Source organism: Mesocricetus auratus, unplaced genomic scaffold, assembly GCF_017639785.1.
Source record: "Mesocricetus auratus isolate SY011 unplaced genomic scaffold, BCM_Maur_2.0 Super-Scaffold_100043, whole genome shotgun sequence".
Lineage (NCBI taxonomy): Eukaryota > Metazoa > Chordata > Mammalia > Rodentia > Cricetidae > Mesocricetus > Mesocricetus auratus.
The window spans coordinates 3,526,760-3,552,857 of NW_024429220.1; the positions used below are offsets into that span (position 1 = coordinate 3,526,760).

At 37.7% G+C, this 26,098-nt stretch overlaps 1 pseudogene; it reads right to left on the reverse strand.

The window, feature by feature from the left end:
* Positions 1–329: 329 nt before the first annotated feature.
* The window catches only part of LOC101833955, a 48,450-nt pseudogene continuing 22,681 nt past the window's right edge, over positions 330–26,098 (reverse strand).

Below are 26,098 nucleotides of genomic sequence, written 5' to 3' on the forward strand. Positions count from 1 at the left end.
AATGCGTCAGTTGCAGTTTCCTAAACAATCTGTGCCAAAATAACTTCAAAGCTTCTAGCTTAGATGTTTCATCCCCATAGAGTGCTTCAGTCAGGACCCCAGAGAAGCTCTGCGCTTTCCCATCACATACAGACTAGACAAAAATGATACAGCTAGCTCTCTCCCAGGACTTGATCATTATCCCAATTTTCTGGATCGTCTAAAGATGCCATCACCACCAGGCAGAAGGAAGTAATTTTAAAAACACAATGACTTTTTTCTTTTCTTTTCTTTTTTCTTCTTTTCTTTTTTGCTTTATGGAAAATTTACTGCAACACTCCAACAGCACATCACTTTTTCTTTTCAACATCTTGCTCTGCAACTTCCATTGCCCTTTTTTGCCCGGATGCCAAAGACCCGTGCATTGGGCCGTGTGAAAACTGGCAAAAGTCTTGAAGTTCTTCTCTTCTTCTGCGATAACTTTTTGTAGACATCCAAGATGAACATCACAGGCCCTATTCAAGCTCTTGAGCATAACTCTCTCCTTTCTTTGGAGCGGAAGGCTTCAGGGGTGGGGGGTAGAATGTATGAGCTTGGAGCAGTACTCCTTCAGGCCATGCACATCGGCCTGTAGTGATTCCGTGGATTTGTTTCGCCTCCTTGGGTCCACAGAGACGCAATGGCGCAATGGTGTGAGCCACTTTCTTATGGATACCAGTCACACTGAGTTCTTCCAGCCTGAAGCCCCTGCCTGCCAGCTCTGAACTTGGTGTGGTTTCTCACTATAGGGCACCTCACTATTAGCCTGATGGGACTGGATGTGGGGTCAGGGACAATGTTGCACACTTGGTGGAGTGTGTGGCTTTGGTTGTGAGTTGGATTGTGGATGCTTGTAAATGTTTAGTTGGATTGGTGGCAAGTTGTTACTGGTCGTGGACAGAGAAAAAACTAAGCAAAGAAGTTAGATTCAGAGATCTCTTTCTGAAAAGAAAAAAAAAGGGATACAGGAGTGGTAGGATAAAAGTGTAGATTAGTGAATCTACTCTTAAACAAAAAAGCAACTATTAATTTCAAATATTTTACATGTATTTTTATATATTGCTACAAATTTTAGGTTCTTTTTTGCTATAACATACTGTATATATGTTTCTACTCTTGTTTAAGGTATTGTACCTATACAGTTTATTTAAAAATGTGATGCAAGGCTCTAGTCCTTGAAAACTATTATTATAAGTTATTTAGGATATTAAACATATGCAGGTTACTAGTTACTCATCTATGGCGATCAAACTTGTAGTCATGTTTGGCATGTTTTCCAAGTCAAACAGATATATATTTTGGATAGATAGTTGGTCTTCAAACACATGAGAGATCTACCTTATATGGCATTTAAGATATTTTAATAGCATTAGGTTTTCATGACAATGAGATATATCTGCTCCTCACAGCACCATTCTATTTTAGAGAAGATGATAGGCATCAAAGAACCTCCATATGGAGTTTATTTTCATCATAGCAAAGTTAAACACTGGGCAAAAAAATGCCCTTACTTCAATTGCTGACATTATACTGCCCAAATTGGATAAACAGGACACAAAAGATGGCAACTTCCAAACTTTGCCAAGACAAGGTAGCACATTTTTTCAAAATTCCTGCTTCAGAGAAAAGTCTGTCAGATAGTCTCAGCCTGTAGGTCAAAAATGGATACCCCAATGTTGCAGAAGAACAATGGGGTGGCTGTTGAAGCTGTCAGATGTTTCTGTCACTTCTATAGTTTTGGAAGTTATTTGGTCAGTGTATGTCTTTTTTACTCAGTATTTTATCTTTCTTAGGTCTCTAATGGCGTTGAAGGCCACAAAATTGTAATGATTTTTTTGTTATCAAATTCAGAAGACACTTAAAAAACAATGTGAATATTATAAGCTTGAGAGACATAAAAGCTTAAATTGTTTACCTAAGAAAATGTTTTAAGATCTAAAAACATATTTTTAGGATGGTATAAAAATTATGATAGAAAGTGGTTTAGTGAAAGGTGTTGGTGGCGCACACTTTTAATCCCAGCACTTGGGAGGCAGAGGCAGACACATCTCTGTGAGTGTGAGACCAGCCTGGTCTACAAGAGTTAGTTCCAGGATAAGCTCCAAAGCTACATAGGGAAGCCCTGTCTCAAAACAAAATAAAACAAAACAACAACAAAAACAACAAAATGGAAATGGTTTAGGTAGAAACTCAAAGAGATAGGGGAAATGTTGTGGAATATTTGTACACTGTGTAAGAATGTGCCATGTCACTGAGATTAGTTTAATAAAATTCTGAACAGCGCTAGACAGGACAGGTTAGGCGGGACTACTGTGCAGAAATAAGAACTCTGGGTTAGGATCTGTTGTAGGGTATTTTGCCAGTGAAATACAGAGGGAAGCAGGTATTCATTATGAAAAAAAGGTAATGATCCACATACTGGAACACAGATTAATATGAATAGGTTAATTTTAATTATAAGAACAAGATGTGAATAAGCCTAAACTATGAGCAATTTTTGTAATTGATAAAAAGTCTCGTGTCATTATTTGGGAACTGGCAGTTCCAAAAGAAATTACAACTACAGGCATGCCTTCAGTAAATTAATAAAATAGCATGATAAGTAATCTGACATGAGTTTACTATAAAAGTCTACACAATACAAAATGATAATGGAAAGTAAATGGAAGTGCATGGAGAATTTTGCTAATGATCCCATAGTTCATGAACTCTAAAGACAGAATTCACATCTAATTATCATCAAATTTTCTTTAGTCCTTGTCCAGAAACCCTATATCAAAAAACAAAAAAATTAAAATTAAAAGAAATAGAGTAATAATAATAAATGAGCCATATAAAGATGGAAAATACACAGATTCTTGATACTGTAGGTTATTGTGTTGTCTTTGAATTGTTTGACTGCTGAATAAATAACAACAAATTCTAAAAGAAATGCTGATGGATTAATCCAATTTATATATTTTACAAATGTCTTGACTTCATAATTTAAGTATAAGGATATGTTACTTTGGCAAAGATATGTTATTTGTGTTTTCACAGAAAACGAAAAGTTGTGGATTCCTTCCGGACTAATATGGATTGATAAAACAAGACCCTCTGAAGCAATGGCCCAGCTGATCAAACATTTAAAACATCTTGGACAAAGCAGTCTTGTAGACCACTATTGCTCATCACTCGTCACTCTCTGCAAATGGTTTCCAGGAGTTCAGTTCAGTGTTTAGCTGTGGGTGTCTTGTCTCTGCTTTCATCAGCCACAGATGTAGGCTCTAGGATGACATACATGGTAGTCCTCAATCTGATTATTGGGGGAGGGCATTTAAGGTAGACTCTCCACTAATGCTTAGCTAGCCAGTTGGTGTCATCCTTGTAAATCTTTGGAAGTATCACGATTGCCAGATCTCTCCTCAAACCTATAATGACTATGCTGTATTATGGTAGCTCTCATCCTGCTCTCCTCTATTCTTCCCACAACTCAACCTTACTTCATGTCCTTCTCTCCCTTTGTCTTCTTCCAGTCACTTTTCCCCAGATCCCTCTTACTCTCTTCATGCTCCCAGGATATACTGTCCAATTCCCCTTCCCTGAGATTCCATGCATATCTCTCTTAGGGTACTCCCTGTTTCCCAGACTCTTTGGCAGTGGGCTTGTAGACTGGCACTCCCCAAATCTATGTCTAAAATCTATATATGAATGAGTATATACCATGTTTATCTTTTTGTTACTGGGTTACCTCACTCAGGATGGTTTCTTTTAGTGCCATCCATTTGCCTGGAAATTTCAGGATTCTATTATTTTTTTCTGCTGAATAGTACTCCATTGTGTAAATGTACCACATTTTCTCTATCCACTCTTCAGATGAGGGGCATCTAGGTTGCTTCCAGGTTCTGTCTATTACAAATAATGCTACTATGAACATAGTGGAACAGATTTCCTTGTTATATGAATGCACATCTTTTGAGTATATGCCTAAGAGTGGAATTGCTGGATCTTGTGAATGACTGATTCCCAAACTGATTTCCAAAGTGGGTGTACGTGTTGGCACTCCCACCAGCAGTGGAGGAGTGTTCCCCTTTATCCACATCCTCTCAAGAATTAGTTGTCATTGGGTTCTTTTATTTTAGTCATTCTGACTGGGTGTGATAGCATCTCAGAGTTGTGTTGTTTTGCATTTCCCTAATAACTAAGGATGTTGAGCACTTTATCAAGTGCCTCTCAGCCATTTTAGACTCCTCTATTGAGAATTCTCTATTTAGTTCTGTAGCCCACTTTTTAATTGGATCATTTGGTGTTTTGGAGACATGCTTCTTGAGTTCTTTGAAAATTTTGGAGATCTGTGCTCTGTCAGATACGGGGGTAGTGAATATCTTTTCTCATTCTGTGGGCTGCCTTTTTGTCTTGTTGTCTGTGTCCTTAGATTTATAGAAGCATCCTAGGTTCATGAGGTACCATTTATTTGCTGTGGATCTCATTGTCTGTTCTACTGGTGTTATGTTCAGAAAGCAGTCTCCTGTACCAATTCATTCAAGGGAACCTTCACTTACTCTTCTGAAAGGTTCAGTGTGCCTGGGTTTATGATGAGTTCTTTGATCCATTTGAAATTAAGTTTTGTGCATAGCAATAGACATGGGTTTATCTGCAGTCTTCTACATGGCAGCATCCATTTATGCCAGGACCATTTGTTGAAGATGCTTTCTTTTTTCCATTGTATATTTTTAGCTTCTTGTCAAAGATCAGATGTTCCTACATGTGTGGGTTAATACCAGGATTTTCAATTGGATTCCATTGGTCTACCTGTCTATTTTTGTGTCAATACCAAAATGTTTTCAGGACTGGGGCTCCATAATGGAGCTTGAAGTCAGGGATGGTGATGTCTCTGGAAGTTCCTTTATCATACAGGGTTTTTTTAGCTATCCTTGGTCTTTTGTTTTTCCACATAAAATTGAGAAGTTTTCTTGCCAGGTCGGTGAAGAATTGTGCCAGTATTCTGATGAGGATAACATTGAATCAGTAGATTGCCTTTAGCAATATTACCATTTTACTGTGGTGATCCTACCTATCCAAGAGCCTGGGAGATCTTTCCATTTTCTGGTATCTTCTTAATTTCTTTCTTTAAAGACTCAAAGTTCTTGTGATACAGGTCATTCACTTGTTATGTTAGCTTTATCCCAAGGTATCTTATGTTGTTTGTAGCTATTGTAAAGGGTGATGTTTCTTTGATTTATTTCTCAGCCCATTTTTCATCTGTATATAATAGGGCTACTGATATTTTTTAATTAATCTCATATCCTGCCACTTTGCTGAAAGTGTTCATCAGCAGTAGGAATTTCCGTGTAGAATTTTTCATGTCACTTATGTAAGCTATCTTATTATACACAAATAGTGAAAATTTGACTTCTACTTTTCCAATTTTTATTCCCTTGATCTACTTTTGTTGTTTTATTGCTCTAGCTAGAACTTCATCTATAATATTGAAGATATATGGAGAGAGTGGACAGCCTTGTTCCTTACTTTACAGGAATTTTATTGAGTTTCTCTCCATTTAGTTTGATGTTGGCTGCTGGCTTATTGTATATTGCTTTTATTATGTTCAGGTATCATACTGCTTTCCCTAATCTCTCCAGGACCTTTATCATGAAGGGATGTTTGACTATTTTCAAAGGCTTTTTCAACATCAAGTGAGATGATCATGTGGTTTTTCTTTTGCAGTTTTTTTTATATTCTAGATTACATTTTGTATGTTGAACCATCCCTGCATTCCTGGGATGAAGCCTACTTAATTATGGTGGATGACTTTTCTGATGTGTCCTTGGATTGGGTTTGTCAGTATTTTATTGAGTATTTTTGCATCATGTTCCTCTCGCCCACAATTGGATCTCTTGACCAGATCAACTCACCCCCAGAGGACCAAGCAACCAGGAGCCTGCTGAGAGCACCAGTGTACTCCAGCCCCCACTCAGGGCAGAGGTGAGCTCCAGCTCTCTGGTCCAAACTTCCTTCCCCTTGCCCTCTCTGGGATCTCCTGTCCTGGGAACTGCAGATAGGTTGACTAGCCTCTGGCTCACCAAGGAACATGGAGTCTGCTGATAGCACTGTGCTAATCCAGCTCCAACCCACCATAAGAGGGAGTGTTTCAGACATGCCTGCACCCTCTCTGTGACCCCTCAGAGTGTTGGATCTGCTTGTACCCACCAGGAGAGGAAAAGAATCCACATGTATTCACTGGAAGAAGGGATGGGAAGATGATAATATAAGAACACATTCAACAACAGAAAAACCAATATGATGCCACCAGAGTCTAGAGTCTGTACACCACCAAGATCTGAACATCCCAACACAGATGAAGCAGAAGAGAACAACCTTAAAAACAACTTCATGAAGATGATAGAGACCCTAAAAGAGGAAGTGAAAAAATATTTTAAAGTAATGGAAGAAAAACAATTCAAACAGTGCAAGGTTCGAAAGCTGAAATAGAGACAATAAAAGAAACACAGTCTGAAGGAATGCTTGAATTAGAAAAGGTGAATAAATGATCAGGAACTACAGATGCATGCTTGCCCAACAGAATACAAGTGTTGGAAGACAGAAACTCAGGCATTGAAGGTTCACTAGGAGAAATAGATTCATCAACCAAAGAAAATCTAAATTCCAACAAATCCTATTAAGTATTAAAGATAAGTTGCATTTAAGACTTTAGACTCACAAAGGTAGCATATATTATAGAATATTTTCTATAGCTTTTGCCAAATGTTTATGGACGAAATTTTGTAACTATAGTTCTTAATTGAAAACTGTTTTGTTATATCTAATTTTACTATGTTAATATTAAAACTCTGCTTTTTATTTAGGCAGAAATGAAGAGAGTATTGCGGAAGTCCTTCTGTGTATGTGTTTCTCTTATCTGTTAATGAATAAAACACTGATTGGCCAGGCAGGAATTGATGTATCTGGGTGGAATCAGAATATATGCAGGGACAAACAGGAAATCTCTCTTTTCTCCTCTCTCCTCCTCTGTGGAAATGCTGAGCCAGCAATTATCATGTAGCAGGCAAAGGAGTTGCAGGTCTCATAAGAAAAGACCACATGAAAATATTTGAATTAGTAGTTATAGGTCAATAATTAAGTCAGAGCTAGCCAATAAGAAACCATGGCCAACGGCCAACACCTTAATAACTAATATAGCATCTGTGTGTTTCCTTGGGGCAGAGAAGGTCAGAAGGACCTAGCTGGGCCAAAAATCTCATGCTAAAGGCAAGTGGCCCATAGTAGGTACAAAGGAAACTGTATAGCACACTGTGCTGACAGGAAGTCTTAGCACTCACTTGGAGTACAGTTAATGAGTTGCCCTTTGATTCCTCTGAGTGCTTTTCAATTAGGCTTAAATATGACAGCTGTGGGAAGTTAAAACATTTCTCTGTCAAGCAAAAATCAGCAAGGAAGCATTGACAATGAAACTTTCCTGTGACAAATAAATATTTTAAATCAACCCTACTCAAATTTCTTTGGGGAATTAATAGAAATTGTTATTTTGTAATCACTCATAATTTTCATTCTGTATAGATCCATAAGGTTTCCAAAAGAGTAACACTGTGAGACATTCTGAGCCTCAGCACAGACATATCCAGCTGAAAATGACTTTCCATCCTGTGGCTATTCAACATACTAGGGGGAACACAAGAAAAAAATCATGAAATGAGAACATTTAAAGGGAGACAATCAAACTACACATAGGTGCATCATTCTTACTGAAAAGATCAGATTTGATCCAACTTCCTAAACATCATGGTATTCAGAGAGATGTGTTTAAACATAAAGGCAATATGAATTTAAATCTCTAGTTCAATCTCCAGCACAGAAAGCAATGGGATAAATGTTTATGTGTAGACATATTACTATTAATAATCTTTATGACACCTTAGTTATTATTTATTCTTTAAATGATTTATTTGCTATTTTAACTACCTCTTCAAACAAAATATATATGCAGTTAGTAACAATATATCCCTAAATAATTTTAACTATTTTACAAATACTTATCTTTAGCTTCCTTATTTGGCTGCTGGAAAGTTATCTAATCACAATGCTAGATCTTATAATTAATGAAAACACACACAGGAATTGCATGTACTTTTACCAGAGAGCTTTAGGTTATTACTGTGAAAATTATATAAATTTGATTTAACAAAGGAAGCTAATATCAACTAAAAAATTATTGTCAACCTAGAAAGAGTTGAGTAACACTGAAATGCCAAACTTATGAGAGTGAGGTAACCTTTGTTAATATGTATATTATATGTAATTAATCCAGAATTTTGCATCTGATTTGATCTGAGTTTGTAAATATTTTTCACATAATAAACTGTTACTCTGAAGAAAAAGAATTATTTATATACATAGGCATAATGTGCATCATAATGTTAAGTTGTTTTCAAGTCTTCATTGTATTAGTTTGTCATATGCTTACAGTATTGTACATTCTGATTTTATTGCCATGTTGGGACAACCAAGACTCATTTTGGGAGAGAGAACCTCAACTGAAGAATTTTGTCTATCAGAGTGACCTTTAGTCTTGTCTTCGAGGTACTGTCTCAACTGATGCTTGATGCAGTAAACCCCAGCCCACTTTGGGGTACAGCATATTAAGGTAACTGAGACTGACTCATATAACAAGGTTAACACACTCTAAACCAACAAGTGTGCCAGTAAGTAGCAATCTTTCATGACTCCTGTCTTCAGGTTCCTTCCTTTAGTTTTTGCCTTGATTTCCCTCAGTTATATATCATGACTTGTATGCATAAGCCACCCTTTCTTTTTCAAGTTGCTTTTGGTCTTGGTGCTTATCACAGCAACAGAAAGTGGGATAAGCTAAGTATATATAGATGGTGATACTCAGCAATATTTTAAACACTAATATTTACTGCTATTATAACTGGAAAGGTAGTATGATCTTGACTAATACTCCTCTTGGATGTAACCTGAAATAATCTCCATCTATTGTGTGAGCTTTTGCTTTTATTTTTTATTTGTTAATGAATGTATGTGATCCACTTCATCATTAGCTGTTGTCTTATATGAGACATACTATGTTGTATTTCAGTTTCATTATGTTTTAACAATAAGATCAGTATTTCCAGTTATCATACATACAATTTTTCATTGATCATCAATATTTTCATGACATATAGTCATTTGTACATAAGATAAAATCCATGTTATCATAATTTAGGAATAGCATTTTCCTTCTTTTCTATAACAGTTTCTTCAGTTGTTAGAGATGCTTTGACAATATTCTGATTATCTGAACACATAAACTACATGAAATACTATATCTTATATCATAGTCACAGCTACAATATAAATGATATTAATAATATGAAAAATTTGTCTCACAAAAATGAAATACCAGCAGCTGAGATTTCACTACTAATCTAGGGTGCTTATATAAATACCTTTCTCTGTAAGACGCATTTAAAGAATGATAATGTACAAAAGTCCATCAAAAGAACAAGTAAATGTAAAGAAAACTAGTTTCAGGATGGTCCTACACTTAGTGTGACTGATTCTTTATAACAAAATATTAATACAATTAACATAGGATTTTGTAATATTAACACAGGTTATATGCCTTTTTCATTCATTACTTACCTATATCAATTAGGATTATAAAATACAAATCTCGTATTAAAGAATAGTACAATTTCTTGATAAAATTTTAATAGACACTTGTAATTAGTTCTTTAGTCCTTTACATAATTTCACTCACATCTCATACTCCTTGAGAGCCTAGGTACCTATAAGAAAATGATGTAAATGCAATATATATTCAGGGACTACTGAAGTGAACAAAATGTACAGATGCAGGTTATAGAACTACAGATTTGGAAAGGAGCACGATATACAAATTAATACCATGTAACAAAATTTATAGTTGATAAACACTTTTTAAAGCAGTATTAGAAAGTCTTTATATAACACATAGTTTTCTATAAATTAAAATGCTTTAAAAAGTAAAGAAGATATTAGACAAGTGAAAGATCCTCCATGTTCTCAATTGGCAGAATTTGTACTGTGAAGATGGCTACAGTTCCCACAGGATTCTAGATTTCTTGAAATGTCCATTAAAATTCCAACACAATCAGAAAACCCAATCCTAAATTAAGTTACCATCCAAGCAATATTAAGTAGAAAGAACACGGCCAAAGGTATCACACTTCCATACCTCAGATTATGTTAGAAATCCGTAGTCACAAAAGCATTGTAATACTGACACACATATGGCAGTTTCTTAGGAAAATGGAAATTAGTCTACCTAAAGATCCAGAAATTCCACTCTTGGGCACATATTTTGAGATTCTGTATCACGCTATGTCCCGCGCTACTGTCTCGCCAGCAAGAACGACGCGGCACACTTAGGATCCTTCTGCAGAACAGCTTTAATGTGTCTTGAGAGGGAGAGCATAAGCTTACAGAGCAGAGACCCGGGGAGTGAAAAGCCCAACCCTTATATAGCTCAGCAGTCCCTGCCTCGAACCTGTCATCTCCTGACTGGCTCCTGCTCGTCAGCCCATATGACGCCACGGGAGAGGCAGAGAGTAAGGGATGGAAAAGTAGCAGGCACGTGCACACGAAGGTTGTTTACTCCAACTGACAACGGGTGTCAGCGCCATCTTGTAACGGAGAATGTGGGGGCGACTCCCCACAACGCTAGCCAACAAGGCTACCACCATAGAAACAAAGAACAAGAAATTCTGGGAAGGTTATTGGGAAAGAGCAGCCTTAGTCACTATTGATGTGACATTGCCATTGTGGAAACCAAAATGGAGGCTTCTCCAAAAATTAAACCAGAATTATCTTATAATACCTCTCATACTGCTCATGGGCATATAACCAAAGGACTCTTTATTTTGTCACAGAGATATTTATATCTACTTTTTTCTCTTTCAAAGTGGGAACATTTATTAAATATAGGGATTTCAATTAGACCCTCCTAGGTGCCACAAAAGCCAGAGTAACTTTCCTTTATAGAGGAAGGAAGGCAGGCAGAGGGCCCTGAAACTCATGGGAAAATCAGTCTAATGTCTTTCAAAAAGATGAATAGACATTGAAAATACTAAATATAGTGTATAGTAAAATTTAATTCCAATGCATAGACAATGAAATTGTGAAGTATCGATGGAACTGGAAAATATTAAGGTAGCAAGTAAAAAATGATAAAACTATATTTAGTTTGTTCTTATATGCAGATTTTAGTTTCTAATTGTCATTTGCATAATTGTGTGGGAGTATGAGTGATTACAGCCAGGCAATTACAAAATAATCATGGTTACAAAACTAGAAGCTTTAAGGAGGGGTGTGGACATTGTAGAACACAAGAGTAATGGGTACTAGGGAGATAGGAGAGAGGAAGGTGTTGGGGTTAAGAGAGATCAACAAAAAACTATACATGAAAATCATATCAGGAAACCTGTATCTTTGTATGAAAATTAGAAAAATAATCTAAACAAGAATTTATTGCCTCTATTTCATGTCATAAATATATTTCATTTAAGAAACACATTGGTAAAACATTGTTTTGAATTTTATAGACCATCCTTTGTTAAAATCTGCAAATTCACTTGTAATAATAAAAATCAAAACAAGTAAAATGAGGGTCTCTGTTTCCCTGGATGACAAAACATCACAGTTGAATCAATGGAATCAAATTGAAGACTCAGATATAAATCCACAGTACCTGCTTTTTGACAAAGAAGACAAAATTATACAATGGAAAAATGGTGCTGGCATAACAGGATGTTGGCATGTAGAAGATTGGAAATAAATATATATCTATCACCCTGCACAAAACTCAAGTACAAGTGTATCAAAGACCTCAATATAAATACAGATGTGCTAATAATGATAGAAAACAAAGTGGTAAATAGCCTTGAATTCATTGACATAAAAGATAACTTCCTGAATAGAATAGCAGTAGCATAGACACCAAGATTGACAATTAATAAATGAGACCTCAAGAAAGTGAAAAGTTTCTGTAAGACAAAGGACACTGTCAATGGAACAAAACTGCAGCCTACAGACTGAGAAATGATCTTCACCAATCCCACATCTGACAGAGAGCTGATTTCCAAAATAAATAAAGAACTCAAGAATCTAGACACAAAAATTAAATAATTCAATTAAAATGGGATACAGATCAAAACAGAGAAAACTGAGCAGAAGAATATCAAATGTCCTAGAAACACTTAAAGAAAAATTCAGCATCCTTAGATACCTGAGAAATATAAATGAAAAAAGAACTGTTAGATTCCATCTTCCATCTATCAGAATTACTAAGATCAAAAACACAAGTGACAGCTTATTTTGGAGAGGATGAAGAGCAAGGGAGACACTCCTTGATTTCTTGTTGGGATGCAAACTTGTATAGTCACTTTGGAAATCAAAATGGCATTTTCTCAGAAAATTGGGAATCCATCTACCTCAATAACAAGCTATACTATTCTTGGGCATATAACCAATATACCCAAAGGATGCTCAATCACACCATAAGGATACTTGCTGAACTATATTCATAGCATTTTTTTAATAGCTAGAACTGGAAACAACCTAGATGTCCCTCAACTGAACAGCAGACAAAGAAAATGTGGTACACTTACACAGTGGAGTATTATGCAGCTGTTAAAAGCAATAACATCATGATGTTTGAAGGCAAATGGATAGAACTAGAAAAAAAATCCTAGGTGTGGTAACTCAGATTCAGAAAGACAATCATGGTATGTATTAACTCATAAGTGATATTAGCTGTAAAGAAAAACCAGGCTGCAATTCACAGACCCACAGAAGCTAGTTAACAGGGATGACTCAAGGAGGGATGCATTGATCTCTTTGGGAAGGAGAAATAGAGGAGATCACATAGGTGGATTGGGCGCAAGTAGGGATGGGAACATGAGGGACCAGGTTGAAGTGTGATTGGAGGGGGAAAGTACTAACAGAGATGACTGAAAAGGAGGGGCATTTCTGGTGCAAGTAGAAACCTGGTCCAAGAGAAACTCTCAGGTATCTACAAGAAGATCCCAATTAAGACTCGTAACAACAGCAGATATGTACCCTGAACTGATGATCTTCTGTGACCAGGCAAGATTATCAGTGGAAAGATTGGGATGCCAACACAGTCAACTAAGCCTCGACCTACAATATATCCTGCTTATGGTGTAGGCAGGGAAAAGGATGGTGCAGAGATTGTTGGAGTGGTCAAACAATGAATGCTCCACTCTGAGACTCATGCCAGGAGAGTCAGCCTACTCCTGAAACTGTCTGGAGTGCTAAGACCCAGAGACTGGATGATTCAGAGACTTAGAATTGAACCAAGCATGCTTGGACAAAAATGTCAAATTGATACCTAACATCATTCTTCCATATTCATAAATTGGTGCCTAGCACAACTGTCACCACAGAGGTTTCATCTAGCACCTGCTGGAGACAGATGGAGAAACCCATATCAAAACATTAGGCCAAGTTAAGGGAATCCTGCTGAAGAGAGGGAGGAAGTATTGTAGGAGTCAAGGGGTCAATAACACCACAAGAAAATCAACAGAGTTAACTAACCTGGGTTCATAGGCACTCACAGAGACTGAACTGGCAAATGGAGGGCCTGCATGGGACTGACTTATTCCCTCCACATATGTGTGATAGTTGTGTAGCTTGGTCTACTTGGGAGACTCTAGCAGTGGGAGCAGGAATTGTCTCCAATGCTTTGATTGGCCTTGGGGAATCTATTCCTAATACGTGGCCACATTCCCCATCCTTAATACAAAGAGAGGTGTTTAGTCTTGCTTCTACATGATATGCCATGTTTTAATATCCATGGAGACTTGCCCCTTGCTGAACAGAAATGGAGGAGAAGTAGATGGAGAGGCAGAGAGATCATAGAGGACTGAGCAGAAGTAGAGGAGTGAGCAAAACTGCTGTCAGAATATAAAATAACTAAATAAATAAATAAATAAATAGATAAATCCATTATAAGAAATAAGAAAAACAAAGAAGTCCACTGTAAACATGTGCTATTGTTACTACATTCTACATGTGTGCGTGCATGCGTGTGTGTGTGTGTGTGTGTGTGTGTGTGTGTGTGTGTGTGTGTGTTATAGATTCATTGTTAAACAGCCACTCACTCATTTTCTTTTGAGATGGAATCTCCCTGTTTAGTTCAGGAAAATCTCAGACTATATCTCTTGGTGATGGCTCAGCCATATCAAAAACCTACATAATTGCTCACATACAGATACAATTTACAAACCTCAGAAACAAAACCAAAATTGGTGTGGAGTCATGTCTGATGATTTGATAAATAGTAATTTATTCCATATTTAAGAGGTTTTTAAAATCATGAACCAAAACATACAACATGCTATTTATACACAATTAATTAATTAAACAATGTAAAAATTCCCAGTTTCAAAGTTATAGAGGGCATTACAAGAATTTAGAGTTTTCCCAGTCCACTACTGTTTTCCTTCCATGAAAAGAAAAGGGTAACTCAACAATATAAATGTCTTCTCTGGGATGATGAATTCTCATGCTGAGATAGAGATTGAGATGAACTCACTTTGCGAATAAAATTAACAAGTGGTAAAAATATATTAACATACCAAACATTCCTTTCCAAAGTTATACAAGTTGAGAAAAGTGTTACATTTTATGTATTTAAGTTTTTATAGCACAATCATAGATAAATCTTGTTTTTCTCTGAGTATTGACAATAATTTTAAGCAAAAAATGATGTATGTAGACTCTCTTCATACTAGTCTGGGTTAGACTTAATGCTTCAAGTATCCTTAGTAGATAAGAACACAACTGAGTTATAACCATAAGATAAGAATTTCTAATGAGCAGTTTTATGACTATTCATAGGTAGATGAATAAGTAAAGGCAAATAGAAAAACTTATATAGTGGAATTTTCATGTATAAATAGAATGGGTGCTAAAGCAGGAAAATTGTTCTTCTTTGCTCTTAATAAAGAATGATGCAAGTAAGAAAACATAATTGCAATGCTTAGAAGTTTGAATAGATAGAATATTTATACAGGTTGTAATTTCAATTTGAATCCTGACACTAATTATTAAATGGACATTAACACTCAAGTGGCCAAAATGTCATTACTAAGAACAGAAATGTCATGTGTGTCTGGCTATTTTATTCTGAAGGACTTCTAGTGTTTAGAGAGGTTTTCAGTCCCTGTGGTCTGGAAATCAACATGTACACATGGTGACCCTATAGAAATCACAGGGAGGAAATCAATTAAAATACCTAACTAAAGTTTGCAAAAAGCATTATTTTGAAAGAAATAAATATTCCTGGCTTAATAAAATATTTGTATCAATATATTCAAGCATTACGCTCTAGCCACACATATGTAAATTATTACAAATCAATTTAAAAGTAGAATTTGACTTCTTACCATAAGGCAAGTAAAGGCATGTATTATTCTGAATATGATATTATATTGGGAAGTAATAGTCAGAAAAGCACATTTCTGGGCAATTGAATAAATTGAAATGTTTACATTGATTCGAAGTACTAGTCTAGTGAACAGCATAAAAATACAAAATGTCTCTCCAGGAACCAAGCAACCCTACCAGAGAGTGTCCTGATTATTCTAAAATAGCTGAAACACACAATAAAGACCTTAAAATAGACTTTATGAATCTGATAGAGGTCCTTTTAAGAAGTAAATGAATAAATCCCTTAAAGAAATATGTGAAAACAGCAAACAGTAGAAGAAATGAATAAAGCCATTCAAAACCTGAAAGTGGAAATCTTGAAATTCCCAGGCACATGGATGGAACTAGAAGAAGCCATACTGAGTGAGGTAACCCAGACCCAGAAAGAAAAACATGGTATGTACTCAATCATAAGTAGATATTAGAAATAGAGCAAAGGATTACCAGCCTAAGTTCACAGTGCCAGGGAAGCTAGGAAACAAGGAGGATCCTAAGAGAGACACACATCAAAACCTGCAGAAGAAAGGGACAAGATCTGCAGAGCAAATTGAGAGCATGGTGGGAGGGAGGAGGGAGTTATCAGGAAAGGGATGGTGGGGGAAAACATAAGGGATCAGGAAGATCAAGGTCAGGGAAGAATAAAGAAAGAGAGAAAGAAAAGGGATACCTTAGTAGAAGGAGCCATGATAGGTTTGAAGAGAAATTTGTCACTAGGGAAATGTCCAGGGATCCTCAAGAATGACCCTAATTAAGAATCTAAGCAATAGAAGAGAGTTTACCCTAAATGCCCTTCCACTATAATGAGATTGATGACTACCTTAAATGTCATAATAGAGCCTTCATCCAGTAGCTGATCAAGCAGAGACAGAGAGCCACAGCTACACACTGAGCCAAATTGGAATCCAGTAGTAGAGAGGGAGGAGTGATGAGCAAAGGGATCAACACCATGCTGGGGAAACCCACAGAAACAGTTGACCTGAGCAGGTAGGAACTCACAGAACCCGGTTTGACAGCTGGGGAACCAGAACAGAACTGAACCAGGTCCTCTGAATGTGGGTGTCAGTTGGGAGGCCAGAGTAGTCTATGGGACCTATGGCAATGAAACTAGTATTTATCCCTAGTGCATCAATGGACTTTGGGAACCCATTCCCTGTGGAGGGATACTCCCTCAGCCTTGATATAGGGGGCAGGGCCCAGGTCCTGCCCCAAATGATATGACAAAGTTTGATAATACCCCATGGGGGGCCATACCTTCTCTTCAGAGTGGATGGGGTTGGGGTGGGGTGTTGCTGCAGGAGGGTGGGAGGATGGGAGGGAGAGGGAACTGGGATTATTATGTAAAGTAAAATTGTTTTTAATTTAAATAAAAAAGAATATCCAAACGGAGGGAACTCTGGAAATACAATATTTCAGTAATTGAACAGAAACCTTAGAGGAATGTCTCAACAACAGAATACAAGAGTCAGAAGAGAAAATTTAAAGAAGGAACAATTTTCTGGATAAGCACCACAAATCAAAACAGATAAAAAAATAAGTAGACCTATAAACTCTATGGAAATTGCAAAAGTCATCAAAGTTCTCCCAACACCCTCCCAAGAATATAATCCAGGGCCAGATGGTTTCAGCACAGAATTCTACCAGAACTTCAAAGAAGAGTAAATACCAATATTCCTCAAAATGTCCCATGCAATAGAAACAGAAGGAACATTGCCAAACTTTTTTCATGAGGCCACAGTTGTTCTGATACCCAAACACACAAAGATGCAAATAAAAAAGAGAAGCACAGACCAATTGCCCTCATAATAATTAATGCAAAAAATCTCTATAAAATACTGAAAAATCAAATCTAAGAACACATCACAGAAAAACATTGACCATGATCAAGTAGGCTTCATTCCAGGGATTCAGGGATGGGTGAGCCTATGGAAATCTGTCAATGTAAAATACAATACAAACATATAAACAAACTGAAAGAAAAATACACATGTTCATCTCATTATATACTTAAAAAGCCTTCAACAATATTCAATACTGTTTTATCATAAAAATATTGGAGAAAGCATGGATACAAGGAATATACCTAAATATAATAATGACAATATACAGCAAGCCAACAGCCAACATCAAACTAAATGGAGGGAAACTCCAAGTGATTCCACTGAAATCAGAAACAAGACAAGACTGTCCACTATCTCCTTATCTGCTCAATATAGAAGTTGAAGTTCTAGTTAGAGCAATAAGACAGTAAAAGGAAATCAAGGGGATACAATTTGGAAGGGAAGAAGTCAAACATTTACATTTTACTGATGATATGATAGTATATATAAGTGACTGAAAACATGATATCAGGAAACTGATAAACACTTTTAGTAATGTAGCAGGATACAAAATTAACTAAAAAAATCAGTAGTCCCGAGCCCCTCCAAGATCCCAACCCCAGCGAGTCCAGCTTCAGGTGAGACTGGGTCTCTGGCAGAGACCGCCTGCCCATCCCCCATCCCCCTTGATCTTCGGGGCTGCTCCTGGCATCCAGAAGACCGCCCACACAGGAAAGACATCAGCCCTTCCAAGACGCCAACCCCAGCGAATCCAGCTTCAAGAAAGACATCAGCCCTTCCAAGACCCCAACCCCAGTGAGTCCAGCTTCAGGAAAGACATCAGCCCTTCCAAGACCCCAACCCCAGCGAGTACAGCTACAGGAGACCTGCCCACACAGCAAAGAAGTCAACAACTCCAAGACCCCAACCCCAGTGAGACCAGCTTCAGGAAAGACATCAGCCCTTCCAAGACCCCAACCCCAGCGAGTACAGCTACAGGAGACCTGCCCACACAGCAAAGAAATCAACAACTCCAAGACCCCAACCCCAGTGAGACCAGCTTCAGGAAAGACATCAGCCCTACCAGGACCCAAACTCCGTGTCAGCATCCCCAGCTTCAGCTGCAGGAAGGAAGGAGACCAGTGGAGACGGAAAGACCCCACCAGCACCCACTGAAAGAAGAGATGGGAAGAAGACAGAATAAGAGATCACTCAGCAATAGAAACACCAACATGACCCCACCAGAATCCAGGGATCCAACACCAGCAAGACCTGAAAAGCACTACATAGATGAAGAAGAGGAGGCAGACCTTAAAAATTATTTCATGAAGATGATGGAGACCCTCAAAGAAGAAACAAGGAAATCCCTTAAAGAAATAGAAGAAAAAAACAAACAAAAAAATCCATGAAATGGGGGAAAAATTCAAGCAACAAACAAATCTCTCAAAGAATCTAAAGAGCACCAAGAAAGAACAACCAAAAAAAAAATGAAGGAAACAACTCAAACAGCTGAAGGATTGAAAGCTGAAATAGAAACGATAAAGAAAACACAGAATGAAGGGATGCTGGAAATCGAAAAGCTGGGTAAACGATCAGGAACTACAGATGCAAGTATCACCAATAGAATACAAGAGATAGAAGAGAGAATCTCAGGTGTTGAAGACTCATTAGAGGATATAGAGTCGTCAGCCAAAGAAAATCTCAAAACCAACAAATCCTTAACACAAAATATCCAGGAAATATGGGACACCGTGAAGAAGCCAAACCTGAGAATAATAGGTATAGAAGAAGGTGAAGAAATTCAACTTAAAGGTACAGAAAACATATTCAACAAAATCATAGAAGAAAACTTCCCTAACCTAAAGAAAGATATGCCTATGAAAGTACAAGAATCTTACAGAACACCAAATAGGCTCGACCAGAAAAAGAAGTCACCTCGCCATATAATAATCAAAACATCAAACCTACAGAGTAAAGAGAAAATATTAAGAGCAGCTAAAGAAAAAGGCCAAGTAACATACAAAGGCAGACCTATCCGAATTACACCTGACTTCTCAATGGAAACGATGAAAGCCAGAAGATCCTGGACAGATGTCCTACAAACGCTAAGGGAACAAGGATGCCAGCCCAGACTACTATATCCAGCAAAGCTCTCAATTACCATAGATGGAGAAAACAAAATATTCCATGACAAAGCCAGATTTAAACAATACGTATCCATGAATCCAGCTCTACAGAAAATGCTAGAAGGAAAACCTAGAGCCAAGGAAGATAACTACATTCACAAAGACACAGGCAATATATAATCACACTTTACAAAACAACAAAAGAAAAAGGGAGGAGAAACTACACAAAATAACTTCACTAACAATAAATCAAGCACAAGCAAGGATCACCAATCAATGGTCATTAATATCCCTCAATGTCAACGGCCTCAATTGGCCTATAAAAAGACACAGACTAGCAGAATGGATACGAAGACAGAACCCTTCCTTCTGCTGCATACAAGAAACACATCTCAACATCAAAGACAGACGTTATCTCAGAGTAAAGGGTTGGGAAAAGATCTTCCAATCAAACGGTCCCAAGAAACAAGCGGGGGTAGCAATCCTAATATCTAACAAATTAGACTTCAAATTAAAATCAATCAATAGAGATGCAGAAGGACACTTCATATTCATCAAGGGAAAAATACATCAAGACGAAGTCTCAATTTTAAACATCTACGCCCCAAATACAAAGGCACCTACATTCGTGAAAGAAACATTACTAAAGCTCAAAATGCACATAAAATCTCACACACTAATAGTAGGAGACTTCAACACTCCGCTCTCACCACTAGACAGGACCTCCAGACAGAAACTTAACAAAGAAACAAAAGAACTAATAGAAGTTATGACACAACTGGGTTTAACAGACATCTATAGAACATTCCACCCAAATACAAAGGGATATACCTTCTTCTCGGCACCACATGGAACCTTCTCTAAAATTGACCACATAATAGGAAACATAGCAAATCTCCACAGATACAAAAAAATTGGAATAACCCCCTGCATCTTATCAGACCACCATGCATTAACATTAGAATTCAACAATAACACAAATCGCAGAAACCCTACAAACTCATGGAGATTGAACAATGCACAATTGCACCATCCCTGGGTAAAGGAACAAATAAAAAAAGAAATTAAAGACTTCCTCGATTTCAATGAGAATGAAGACACAACATACACAAACTTATGGGACACTTTGAAAGCAGTGCTGAGAAGAAAGTTTATAGCACTAAGTGCTCACATGAAAAAACTGGAGAACACTCATACCAGAGAATTAATAGCACAGCTGAATGTTCTAGAACAAAAAGAAGCAAACTCCCCCAGGAGGAGCAGACGCCAGGAAATAATCAAATTGAGGGCTGAAATCAATCAAGTAGAAACCAGGAAAACACTGAGAAGAATCAATGAAACAAAGAGTTGGTTCTTTGAGACAATCAACAAAATAGACAAACCTCTGTCCAAACTAACCAAAAGACAGAGAGAGAGCATGCTAATTAACAAAATCAGGGATGAAAAGGGGGACATAACAACGGACTCTGAGGAAATCAAGAGAATCATCAGGGCATACTTTGAAAATCTGTACTCCACAAAATTTGAAAATTTAAAGGAAATGGACAATTTCCTGGATAGATATCACGTGCCAACACTAAATCAAGAACAGATAAACAATTTAACAGACCTATAACCCCTAATGAAATAGAAGCAATCATCAAAAGTCTCCCAAATAAAAAAAGCCCAGGCCCAGATGGCTTCAGTGCAGAATTCTACCAGAAATTCAAAGAAGAGCTAATTCCAATACTCCTCAAAGTATTCCACACAATAGAAGCAGGAGGCTCACTGCCAAACTCTTTCTACGAGGCTACAATTACCTTAATACCCAAGCCACACAAAGACACAACTAAGAAAGAGAACTATGGACCAATTTCCCTCATGAACATTGATGCAAAAATACTCAATAAAATACTCGCAAACCGGATTCAAGAACACATCAGAAAAATCATCCACCATCATCAAGTAGGCTTCATCCCAGGAATGCAGGGATGGTTCAACATTAGAAAATCTATCAATGTAATCCACCATATTAACAATCTGCGAAAGAAAAACCACATGATCGTCTCACTAGATGCTGAAAAAGCCTTTGACAAAATCCAGCACCCCTTCATGATAAAGGTCCTTGAGAGATCAGGGATAACAGGAATGTACCTGAATATAATAAAAGCAATATACAGTAAACCAACAGCTAACATCAAACTAAATGGAGAGAAACTCAAAGCAATTCCTCTAAAATCAGGAACAAGACAAGGCTGTCCACTCTCTCCATATCTCTTCAATATTGTACTTGAAGTTCTAGCTACAGCAATAAGACAACAAAAGGAGATAAAGGGGATACAAATAGGAAAAGAAGAAGTCAAAATTACACTATTTGCAGATGATATGATAGTTTACATAAGTGACCCAAAAAACTCCGCAAGGATACTCCTAAAGCTGATAAACACCTTCAGCAATGTGGCAGGATACAAGGTAAACTCAAAAAAATCAGTGGCCCTATTGTATACAGATGATGAAACGACTCAGAAAGAAATCAGAGAAACATCACCCTTTACAATAGCCAAAATCAGCATCAAATATCTGGGGATAATGTTAACCAAGGAAATTAAAGACCTGTATATCAAGAACTTTGTGTCTTTAAAGAAAGAAATCAAAGAAGATACCAGAAAATGGAAAGATCTCCTATGCTCTTGGATTGGTAGGATCAACATAATAAAAATGGCAATCTTGCCAAAAGCAGTCTACAGATTCAATGAAATCCCTATCAAAATTCCATCACAATTCTTCAAGGACCTGGAAAGAACATTAATCAACTTTATATGGAAAAACAAAAGGCCCAGGATAGCCAAAACATCCGTATACAATAAAGGAACTTCAGGAGGCATCACCATACCTGACTTCAAGCTCTATTATAGAGCTATAGTCCTGAAAACAACTTGGTATTGGCACAAAAATAGGCAGGTAGACCAATGGAACCGAATTGAAAGCTCTAATTTTAACCCACACACCTATGAACACTTGATTTTTGACAAAGAAGCTAAAACTGTACAATGGAAAAAAGAAAGCATCTTCAACAAATGGTGCTGGCATAACTGGATACTGGTAGGCAGAAGACTGCAGACAGATCCATGTTTATCGCCTTGTACAAAACTTAAGTCCAAATGGATCAAAGATCTCAACATACATCCAGCCACACTGAAAATTTTAGAAGAGAAATTGGGAGATACTCTTCAACGAGTTGGTACAGGAGACCACTTCCTAAACATAACACCAGTGGCACAGGCACTGAGATCAACAATTAACAAATGGGACCTTCTGAAACTAAAAAGCTTCTGTAAGGCAAAAGACACAGTCAAAAAGACAAAAAGGCAGGCCACAGAATGGGAAAAGATATTCACTAACCCTACATCTGACAGAGGGCTAATCTCCAAAATTTACAAAGAACTCAAGAAACAAGTCTCCAAAACACCAAAGGATCCAATTAAAAGGTGGGGTACAGAGCTAAATAGAGAATTCTCAGTAGAGGAGGCTAAAATTGTCAAGAGACACTTAAGAAAGTGCTCAACATCCTTAGCCATCAGGGAAATGCAAATCAAAACAACTCTGAGATACCATCTTACTCCTGTCAGAATGGCTAAAATCAAAAACACCGAAGATAATTTATGCTGGAGAGGATGTGGAGAGAGAGTAACACTCCTCCACTGCTGGTGGGAGTGCCGACTCATACAGCCTCTTTGGAAATCAGTATGGAGATTCCTCAGGAAAATGGGAATTAATCTACCACAAGACCCAGCAATTCCACTCTTAGGCATATATCCAAATGAGGCAAGTTCATACAACAAGGGCATCTGTTCCACTATGTTCATAGCAGCATTATTTGTAATAGCCAGAACCTGGAAGCAACCTAGATGCCCCTCAACTGAAGAGTGGATAGAGAAAATGTGGTACATTTACACAATGGTGTATTACTCAGCAGAAAAAAACAATGGAATCTTGAAATTCACAGGGAAATGGATAGCACTGGAAGAAACCATCCTGAGTGAGGTAACCCAGTCGCAAAAAGACAAACATGGTATGTTCTCACTCATATATGGATTTTAGACATGGATCAGGATAGTGCCAGTTTGCACTTCCACTGATAGAGAGGCTGGGAAACAGGAAAGAACCTAAAAGATATACCTCTATACATAGTACCCAAGAGAAGAGGATGGAGACAAGATCCCCTGAATGGATGGGGAACACGGTGAGGGGTGGGGGGAGTGGGACCTGGGAAGAAGTGAGGGGGTGAAGTGGAAGAGAGTTGGTCATGGGGGAAAAGGAAGTTGAGGAGGTGGGGGTAGAATAAGGGGAAGAGAGAATCATAGGATCGAATACAGATCAGGCACCAGAGCGACCTCGAGTGATCTAAAGGGATAACACCAATTGGCAAGCTAAGCAATAGTGGAGAGACCACCTCGAATGCCCAGTCCTGATAATGAACTTGATGTCTATAACCATCCGGGAGCCTTCATCCTGTGACTGATGGAAGCAGAGGCAAACACACAATTAATCACTGAACTGAACCCAAGGAACCCAGTGACAGATAGAGAGGCATGATGAGCAAATTGGCAAAGAATGGGCTGGCAAAACCAGCAGAGACAGCTGATCTGAACAGGGGAGAGCTCTTGGACCCCAGGCTGACAGTGGGGCGGCCAGCATGGGACTGATCTGGACCTCCCAAATGTGAGTGTCAGCGAGAAGGCCTGGGCAACCTATGGGGCCCTGAGCTGTGGATCAGTGTCTATCCCCGATATACAAACAGTCTTCGTGTGCCTATAGCACAAAGAGGGATGCTCTCTCAGCCTGGACTCTTAGGGGAGTGCCTGGACCCTACCCAGAGTAAAATGACAGACTCTGATATCCCCTATGTGGATGGATTTGGCAATAGGGTGTGAGGGTGGGGGGGAATGGGAGTGCGGGAGGAGGGGAGGGAGAGGGAACTGGGATTGACATGTAAAACAAGCTATTTAAAATAAAAAAAATTGTAAAAAAAAAAAAACCTAAAAAAAAATCAGTAGTCCCCAATATACAGATGATAAATGTACTGAGAATGAAATCAGAGAAACAACATCCTTTACAATAGCCATAAATAACATAAATATATTGTGGTAACTCTAACTAAAGAAGTGAAAGGCCTGTATGACAAGACCTCCCATACTCTTGGATAGGTAGAATTCACATAGTAAAAATGGCAATGTGACCAAAATACTCTCCAGATTCAATGCAAACTGGTCAGAATCTCAACAAAACTTTTCACAGACCTCAAAAGGATAACACCCAGCTTCATATACAAAAGACAAACAAACAAACAAACAAACCAGAATATCTAAAATAATCCTGTACCATAAAACAACTTCTGGAGGCATCATCATGTCTTACTTCAAACTTTGTTATAGAGCTGCAACAATAGAAATTGCATTGTGTTTGTATAATAACAGAATGACAGATTCAATGGAATTGAATCAAAAATCCTGATATAAATCCACATACCTATGAACACTTCATTTTTGACAAAGAACCTAAAATTATAAAATGGAAAAAAGAAACCATCTTTAACTAGTGTAACTGAATATTGACATGTAGAAGAATGCAAAAAGATCCATATCCATCATCATGAACAAAACTCAATTCCAAATGGATTAAAGACCTCAACATAAAACCAACCACACTGAATCTCATAGAAGACAAAGTGGGAAGTAGCCTTAAATGTATTGGCACAGGAGACCACTTCCTAAATATAACACCAGTAACATAGACACTGAAATCAACAATGAATAAATGTGACCTCCTAAAACTGAGAAGCTTCTGTAAAGTAAAGGATTCAGTAAGCAAGACAAAATGGCAGTTTAGAGAATGGGAAAAGATCTTTATCAACCCGACATCTGATAGAATATTGATCTCAAGTATATACAAAGAACTCAAGAAACTAGACATCAAAAGTCCAAATAATCCAATAAAAATGGGGTACAGATCTAAAAAGAGAACTCTGAACAGAGGAATTTCAAATGTCCCAAAGACACTTAAGGAAATCCTCAGAGAAATGCAATCAAAACAACTCAGATTCCACCTTACACCTGACAGAATGGCCAAGAATCAAAACTCTGATGAGAGCTTATGCTGGATAGGATGTGGAGTAAGGTAAGCACTCCTCCACTGCTGGTGGAAGTACAAATTGTACAGCAACTTTGGAAACCAGTATGGAGATTTTTCAGAAAATTAGGGAACAACCTACCTCAAGACCCAGGAAAACCAATACCATATTTAGGCACATACTCAAAGGGTGCACACTCACATCACAAAAAAAATTTGCTCAACTATATTCATAGCAGCATTAGTTACAGTAGCCAGAACCTGGAATGAAACTAGATGTCCCTCAACCAAAGAATGGATAAAGAAAATGCAGTACATTTACACAATGGAGTACTACTCAGAGGTTAAAAAACATGACATCTTGAAATTTGCAGACAAATGGATGGGACTAGAAAAAGCCATGTTGTGAGGTAATCCAGACCCTGGATGTTAAATGTAATTTCTACTCACTCATAAGTGGATATTAGACATAAAGTAAAGGACAACTAGGTGACAAGTCACAACTCCAGAGACATAGGTGGGCCCTAAAAGAGTCAC